This window comes from Dreissena polymorpha, chromosome 6, assembly GCF_020536995.1.
Source record: "Dreissena polymorpha isolate Duluth1 chromosome 6, UMN_Dpol_1.0, whole genome shotgun sequence".
NCBI lineage: Eukaryota > Metazoa > Mollusca > Bivalvia > Myida > Dreissenidae > Dreissena > Dreissena polymorpha.
The window spans coordinates 33,382,297-33,391,488 of record NC_068360.1 but is presented as its reverse complement, the minus strand read 5'-3'; the positions used below and the strand labels follow the sequence as shown (position 1 = coordinate 33,391,488).

The following is a 9,192-nucleotide window of genomic DNA, read 5'->3' as shown; positions in this document are numbered from 1 at the left end:
AAAGTTTATGGCTATGCCTTTTGTACATGGATTTTTTTCCATATTGATATTTATACAACCATGAAATGTCATGATGAAATCTTGTATCAAATCTGAGATAGAGCCATGAAAATAGTTAGATCATACAAACACAACAAATGGCAATAAAAAACCTACCTCACATTTAGATAATGCTCAGTTCTTACAGTGGATGACTGACATAATCCATGCGAAAAGTTTATATTACAAACAAAAATTTACACAGTCTTGCATAACAATGCGCAAATGCTGTATGCAATTAACAAGAGGGCCATGATGGCTCTGTGTCGCTCCACTGCTGAAAAAAAGGCTAAAAAACAAATATTCTAGGCATGTGCAAATTCTTAAATATAGGCCCTATTTAAGTACATGTACACTTTTGTGACCCCCTGGGCTGGGTCAAATTTAACCCCAGGGGCATAATTTGAGCAAACTTTGTAGAGGACTACTATATCTCACTACATACAAAATGTGGTAGCCCTTGATCCTAGAGTTAAGGACTAGAATATTTTTAAAGTTTTTACAAAATAAGCAAGATATAAGCGTATATAATGTTCAATTTTGTGACCTGCAGGTCAGGGTCAAATTTGACCCAAAGGGAATAATTTAAACAAACTTGGTAGAGGACTACATGTATAAGATGTTACTGCATACCAAATTTGGTAGCCATAGTCCGAATGGTTTTCGACAAGAAGATTTTTAAAGATTTCACAAAATAGGCGCTTTATAAGCGTTTATTTAATTTTGTGACCCCCGGGGCAGGGTCAAAGTTGACCCCAGGGGCCTATTTGAACAAATTTGGTAGAGGTTAATTGGATGTCACTACATACCAAATTTGATAGCCCTAGGCCTGATGGTTATGGACAGGAAGTTTTTAAGTTTTCACAAAATAGGCCCCATATAAGCGTATGTTCAGTCTTGTGACCCCCCCGGGAAGGGTCAAATTTGACCCAAGGGGCATAATTTGAACAAACTTGGTAGAGAACTATTAGATGTCACTACATATCAAATTTGGTAGCCCTATGCCTTATGGTTAAAGCGGGTATATACGATTTTGTCAAATATTTATGAATTTATATAAACTGTGTAAAAAACTTATTATATATATATTTCAATATAAATTAAAATAAAAGTTAAGAAGAACATGTGTCGAAAAATGCGAAATAAGCCAGATATTTAATTCTGAAATGGAAAACGGCTGTACAGCCGAATTTACCAGCATGTATACCATACATGTACGATGTGCATCTAAACTTACCTAATTTGTCTTTGCTGCATTTTATGAAATTCGGCTTTACTGTATAATTTTTATTGCCTATTTTGTGTTATTGTAACATATTTTATCAATATTTTACAATAAAACACATATAAACAATCGTATATACCCGCTTTAAGGGCAAGAATTTTTAAAGTTTTCACAAAATAAGCACTATATAAGCATATAATTGATTTTGTGGCCCCAAGGGAAGGGTCAAATAAGACCCCTGGGACATAATTTGAACAAACTTAGTAGAAGACTATACAATGTCACTACATACCAAATTGTGTAGGCCTAGGCCTAATGGTTATGGACGGGAAGATTTTGAAAGTTTTCACAAAATAGGCTTATATAAGTTTTTTTTTTTTTTTTTTTTTTAAGTTTTCACAAAATAGGCATTATATATGCATATGTTCAATTTTGTGACCCCTGGGGCAGGGTCAAATTTGACCCTAGGGGCATAATTTGAACAAATTTGGTAGAGGACTATAAGATGTCTCTACAAACCAAATTTGATAACCCTAGGCCAAATGGTTATGGACGGGAAGATTTTGAAAGTTTTCACAAAATAGGCTTATATAAGCAAATTTTCAATTTTGTGACCCCCTGGGCAGGGTCAAATTTGACCCCAGGGGCATAATTTGAACAAATTTGAAAGGGGTTCACCCCAAGAACATTCCTGATAAATTTCATCAGAATTGGACCAGAATTTAATAGAGAAAGATGTTTAAAGGAAAAGTTAACGCACAGACAGCGGGCGGACGCACGCACGACGGACAAAGGACCATCGCATAAGCCCCGCTGGCCTTTGGCCTGTGGTGCTAAAAATGACAAATTCTGGTTCTATCAAGTTCTACTTTCGGAATAGAAATGCTTTTCAAAACGGTATTTAATTCAATGAAAGAGTCTTACTGGTCAGAAGATGTTTGAACATCAGTTGTTTTCACTTTTACTGTAGGACCAAAGCTTTTGCGAAATTCACTCAGCCATTCAAGATTTTACTCGTCAATAATAGATGACGAATAAGATGTTTTTTCCTTGTACAAAATAACAAACCTTTGGGCCATGCAGTGTCAAAGAATGTTTTAGAGTTTTCACTTTTTTAGTTATACAAATAACCCATAGGGCATGGCCAATTTCCACCCCAGGATCATGTTTTGAACAAACATGGTAGATGACAACATTATGATTTTACACAGCAAATATTAAAGCCCCGAACCTTGTGATTTCAGAGAATTATTTGCTTTTATTATTATTCTATATTAATCTTGTACATGTAATACCTGGGCATGACCAGTTTTCAACCCAGGGGCATGTAATTAACAAACTAGGTAGAAGACCATGATACAATGTTACTTATATGTCAAAAACCAAACTTCTCCGTCTTGCGGTTTCAGATATTTTAAGACTTCACTACAACTATGCATATAAAAGGAAAACAAGAAGGCCTGAAAAGCTTAAAAGCGCTCACCTGAGATACAAAGAACTGACCTGTCCCTTGCAGCCCAATATATCATGAGAATAAATGTTCTTACCAAGTTTTATGAAGATTGGACTAAAATTGTTACTTTAAGAGAGTGTTAACAAGGTTTTACCATAGCCATATTGATGATATAAGGAAAAATGCCCCACCCCTGGTGGCCACGTTTTTGAATTAACTGGAACCCTTTTCAAACCTTGTCCAAGATATCATTGGGACAATTCTTCTGAAAAGTTTCATGATTGAAGAACGGACAATAAATGTGTCCTCTAGTGTCAAGAAGGTTTTACTATTGCCATGTATTATATCCTTACAAGATAATAAGACAAAATGCCCACGCCCTGGCAAGAAACCGGAAACATTTTCCAACTCATCGCAGATATAATTGATATCATTTTTCTGACCATGTTTCATGACGATCCGACAATAAATGTTGCCTCTACAGTGTTAACAAGGTTTTACTATAGCCATATTAAGAAAAATGCCTACCCCCTGGCGACCATGTTTTTCAACAAACCGGACCCATTTTTGAACTCGTCCAAGATATCATTGGGATAAATCTTCTAACCAAATGTCATCACGATCAGACAATAAATGTGAAACATGAATTCAGGCTGCCAGGTGTGTTACATGTACTTAACAAGTAGATTATAAATTGGTGATTCATGACAAACACATGTTTTAATGATGTTGTACATGTTTCGTAAATGCACAAGGTATGTAAGTCAGTGTCAAATACACTAAAAACCTCCCCGTATCAGGAAATCAACTCTTGTTTAAGTCAATTATCTGGACAGCCGTCACCCAATTTGTGTGTCAATTTTGGTATTTATTGCTGCCTGCATTGTATGGAAGAACAGTAGAGAACATTACATACGAGAGAACAGATATTGCGTTGTTGAAGTTGTAAAAAGCCTCTGCGCTTTATATGCAGGTTCCCGATATGTTATGACATGTTTTTAGCTAATTAGAGATATTGTGTGGACTTGAAAAACGCTATAATCATGATAATATAAAATGCAATGAACAATTATTTGCGTTATCATGTGTATTACGATACAAAGGCAAATGTTGACGCTGCACAACGCACACTGAAGAAAAGGCAATCACAAAAGCTCACCAATAGCACATTGTGCTCAGGTGAGCTAAAAAGTAACTTACAGGGCAGGGTAAATGTGTACCCATGGGGCATTACTTGAATAAATCTTGGTAGAGCACATATGATGCTACACACTAAATATAAAACCCCATGACCGTAGGGGTTTGATAGAAGATAATTTGTAACTGTGAAGAGTGACACACATAGCAAGACTTTATTAAACCCAGATTCACCAAACTTGTAATTGACATTGAATAATTTACTTGACATTGATGATAACTTCAGTGGAAACTAATATTGATGTTGATTAAATGTATACAGCTTGCTAAGAAGACACCCAAAATCAGTTGGTTTACTTTGATTTTCATTTTTGACATCAATATTTGTTTGTGTTCACCGAAATGGACCTGAATAATTATCCAAATGTGGTTTGAAAAGAAAGTATGTTTATTTATTGGATAATAAAGTTGATATAAACCATGTCTCCCCAGTTTTGACACCAGGGATCACGATAATAACAAACAAAAAGTACCTTACATGGCAGCAACATGTTGAAAATAAGTATGGCAAAGGACAGATGCTTTAATAATTATTAATAATTAAGATAACAACATGTAGAGATATATTATTTTATGTTGCTATAATATAATATTTCAAGTATTTTTTTACATTAAGTTTGATTCCCTAGTGTTACCAGCTAGGAACCCAGAGACATGATACATGTTTTTTGTTAAGGACAAATGTACAATTTGACAAATATTTAAGGTTTTGGGACTTATATTTAAATATGAGAACTTTCTAAGATAGTTTCATCTTTAATAGTGATGTTCACAGTTCTGACAACTTATGAAGTTGTTTTCTTTAGCTAAATCTCAAAATACATATTCACAAACCCCTTGACAAATATATTTGTACATTAAGTTCAATGTGTGGAAGGATGTGTTTACTTGCAAATAAAATTACATTTTGTGAAAAAAGCTGCAACTTTTTAGTTTTCTCAGCAATGTATATAACAAAACAATGTGTCTTAACAAATGTCCTTATCTAAAGAGTAAACATAAAATTTCTGCCAAAATACAATTAAGACTTAAGTATTTCACAAATTACTTTTCATACATTCAGCATTATTATTAAACAAGAAGGCAATTGAGAGAAACTAAACTATTCTGATAGAGTGGACTTCAGAACAATAAAACTAGTACATGAAACATAAACATTTAATTTCTAGGCATAATTACTACAACAAACTTTAAAGGTAGTCATGCTTTTCAATGGACCGGAACCATTTTCAAACTGACAGCCTAAATAAATTTAGAACAATATTTTAATGTTCTGACCAAGTCTCATTGATATTGGACTAAAAATGTGACATCTATAATGCTACCAAAGTTTCTCATGCTTTGAATCAACAAAATGTTTTATTTTTCAAATACAGCTAAAATAACTTATGCAAATTCTTCCAAAGGACATTCTATACAAGGATATTGCAACACCGCACTAGGATTACTAGGGATCATTAGTGATCAATATCTAGCATTTTATGTTATAAATCTTATTTGTTTTATTTTTTCCTAAAATTATTCCTATTGTGGTCAAACATAATAAACGTACCCGCAATAACTTGTTGTTTCTAACATTGCTATAACTTACTATCTCTCTATATAACAACTGAGTTTTAATTTACTGGTACCTGCTAAATATGTTACATGTTTAGCATTAAAGTTGCACAATATTTAACATGTATAGTTATCAAACACTTAATTATTGTGATTTAAATGGCTAATATCTTTACATTATTTAGTTTCTGATTATCTATTTTGGATAAATAACTTTCAAATTAAACAAGGCCAAACATATGAATTTAATGTATCATTAATTATGCGTATTGGCAGCAAATAACTGCGCAAAAAGAATTTTATTAAAAGATCATTTTAATGACCAGGCATTGGTCAGCCATAAGAGTTTTCTGACACTATTTTTTTAGTTATTGTCTTCACAGAATCTGATCATAACGAGATAATTGGTTTGAGCGGAACAAATGAGGAATTAAACACTGAACTAAAAATGATCAAACTGAGTGTGTCAAGATTGGTTAATTGTGCAAACAATCAATTGAAGACAATTTCATTTGTCAATAAATGCATTTAAACTGTAATGTTAAAGTTAAGTTCTTTCCAGACATATTTACAATGTACATACTCGAATCCAGTTTGTTATTTTGTGTTGTGTTCATGAAATTGAGTTATTTGTTATTTGTTTTCCTCCATATTTGTTGTAGTGTGTACATATACACTTGAATGTCTTCTGAAACAAGTTTGGTTACTGAGTATTTTTCCTGATAAATCAGTTGCAAAGATTGTTAATTAGAGAGATCAATGTGGTAACAAATTATAAATACATACATACTGAACATAAATACCGGGCATTATAAACATGTTTCGATGATGAACATAAAATATATTACAACATATGAAAATTGATTTAATTACACAATTTTGTTTGATCAATAAAATTGAAATTAACTTTCCTGTGCCATTTAATTATGAGTGTCATCTCTAGCAGTTTATTTACCCGGTACTGTTAATTACAAAAGGTATTTGCATATTAATGTAGTTAGGTACAAAAGTGTTAGAATACAATACAAATAATAACATTGAATAGAATAAAATCAATTTGCTGAATTGATATCCCTTCCAAATACATTTTGTGTATAGATTGGTGCAGAACTAAAAGAAACTAGAAATGGCACGGCAGAGGCCGACGCGTATCCCCACGCCGCATGTTTGACCCAGGGGCGCCCCATGGTTGGTAATGGGTCCATGCATAGTTGAGATTGACCGTATTGTCATAAGGGAAGTTCAGTATCAATTAGAAGTTAATCGGTGTAGAAATGAAGAAAGAAGTAAAAGACAAGTTTGGGTGGGTGACTGGCCTATTATAGGCGGGGCGCCCCAGGGTTGGTAAAGGGGCCATAAATAGTTGAGATTTTCCTTATTGTCATAAGAGATGTTCAGTATCAATTTGAAGTAAATCGGTGGAGAAATGAAGAAATTATAGTAAAGGGCAATTTTGGGTGGGCGTGGCCTATGTGGGCGGGGCGCCCCAGGGTTGGTAAAGGCGCCATGCATAGTCGAGATTGACTGTATTTTCATAAAAGAAGTTCAGTATCAATTTGAAGTGAATCGGTGTAGAAATGAAGATATTATATTAAAAGGCAATTTTGGGTGGGCGTGGCCTATGTAGACGGGGCGCCCCAGGGTTGGTAATGGGACCATGCATAGATGAGATTAACTGTATTGTCATAAGAGAGGTTCAGTATCAATTTGTAGTGAATCGGTGTAGAAATGAAGAAATTATAGTAAAAGGCAATTTTGGGTGGGCGTGGCCTAGGTGGGTGTGGCCTTGTATGGGCGGGGCGCCCCAGGGTTGGTAATGGGGCCAAATATAGTTGAGATTGACCATATTTTCATAAGAGAAGTTCAGTATCAATTTGAAGTGAATCGGTGTAGAAATGAAGAAATTATAGTAAAAGACAATTTTGGGTGGGTTTGGCCTACATATATTATGGGCGGGACGCCCCAGGGTTGGTAATGGGGCCTTACATAGTTGAGATTGACTGTATTGTCATAAGAGATGTTCAGTATCAATTTGAAGTAAATCGGTGTAGAAATGAAGAAATTATACATGTAGTAAAAGGCAATTTTGGGTGGGCGTGGCCTATGTGGGCGGGACTCGCCAGGTTTGGTAATTTCGCGATGCATAGTTGAAATTGACCGTATTGTCATAAAAGAGGTTCAGTATTAATTTGAAGTGAATCGGTGTAGAAATGAAGATATTATAGTTAAAGGCAATTTTGAGTGGGCGTGGCCTATGTGGGCGGGGCGCCCCAGGGTTGGTTATGGGGCCATGCAGAGTTGAGATTAACTGTATTGTCATAAGAGAGGTTCAGTATTAATTTGAATTGAATCGGTGTAGAAATGAAGAAATTATAGTAATAGGCAATTTTGGGTGGGCGTGGCCTATGTGGGCGGGGCGCCCCAGGGTTGGTTATGGGACCATGCACAGTTGAGATTAACTGTATTGTCATAAGAGAGGTTCAGTATCAATTTGAAGTTAATCGGTGTAGAAATGAAGAAATTATATTAAAAGACAATTTTGGGTGGGAGTGGCCTACATGTTTTATGGGCGGGGCGCCCCAGGGTTGATAATGGGGCCTTACATAGTTGAGATTGACTGTATTGTCATATGAGATGTTCAGTATCAATTTGAAGTAAATCGGTGTAGAAATGAAGAAATTATACATGTAGTAAAAGGCAATTTTGGGTGGGCGTGGCCTATGTGGGCGGGGCGCGCCAGGGTTGGTAATTTCGCGATGCATAGTTGAGATTGACCGTCTTGTCATAAAAGAGGTACAGTATCAATTTGAAGTGAATCGGTGTAGAAATGAAGAAATTATAGTTAAAGGCAATTTTGGGTGGGCGTGGCCTATGTGGGCGGGGCGCTCCAGGGTTGGTTATGGGGCCATGTATAGTTGAGATTAACTGTATTGTCATAAGAGAGGTTCAGTATCAACTTGAAGTGAATCGGTGTAGAAATGCAAAAATTATGGTAATAGGCAATTTTGGGTGGGCGTGGTGTATGTGGGCGGGGCGCCTCAGGGTTGGTAATGGGGCCATGCACAACTGAGATTGACCGTATTGTCATAAGAGAGGTTCAGTATCAATTTGAAGTGAATCGGTGTAGAAATGAAGAAATTATAGTAAAAGGCAATTTTGGGTGGGCGTGGCCTATGTGGGCGGGGTGCCCTAGGGTTGGTCATGGGGCCATGCATAGCTGAGATTGACCGTATTGTCATAACAGAGGTTCAGTATCAATTTGAAGTGAATCGGTGTAGAAATTAAGAAATTATAGTAAAAGGCAATTTTTGGTGGGCGTGGCCTATGTGGCCGGGGCGCCCGAGGGTTGGTAATGGGGCCATGCATAGCTGAGTTTGACCTTAGTAACATAAGAGAGGCTCAGTATTAATTTGAAGTAAATCGGTGCAGAAATGAAGAAGTTAATGTTATAAAAAAATCAGTGAAAATCTCTGACCCGGCCCCGCCCCAACCCCCATAACTTTTGACCCAGGGGTCAGATCAAAATTCCGTCACTGTCACCGTCGCACATATGCTCATAGCTACCATGTTTTTAAGTTTCAAGGCTCTAGTGCTAATAGTGTAGGAGAAGCAGGTGGCCAGGACGGACGGACGGACAGATGCACATCAATACAATATAACAAGGTCAATGACTCTTATATAAGAAAGTGCGTGGTTTATTTTCTTATGCATGGAACTTCCC

At 36.0% G+C, this 9,192-nt stretch overlaps 1 protein-coding gene across 1 annotated transcript in view; it reads left to right on the top strand.

Moving 5' to 3' along the window:
* LOC127835570 (polycystic kidney disease 2-like 1 protein) overlaps window positions 1-9,192 on the top strand; it is a 238,837-nt gene that overhangs the window by 109,717 nt on the left and 119,928 nt on the right. The window lies entirely within an intron of this gene.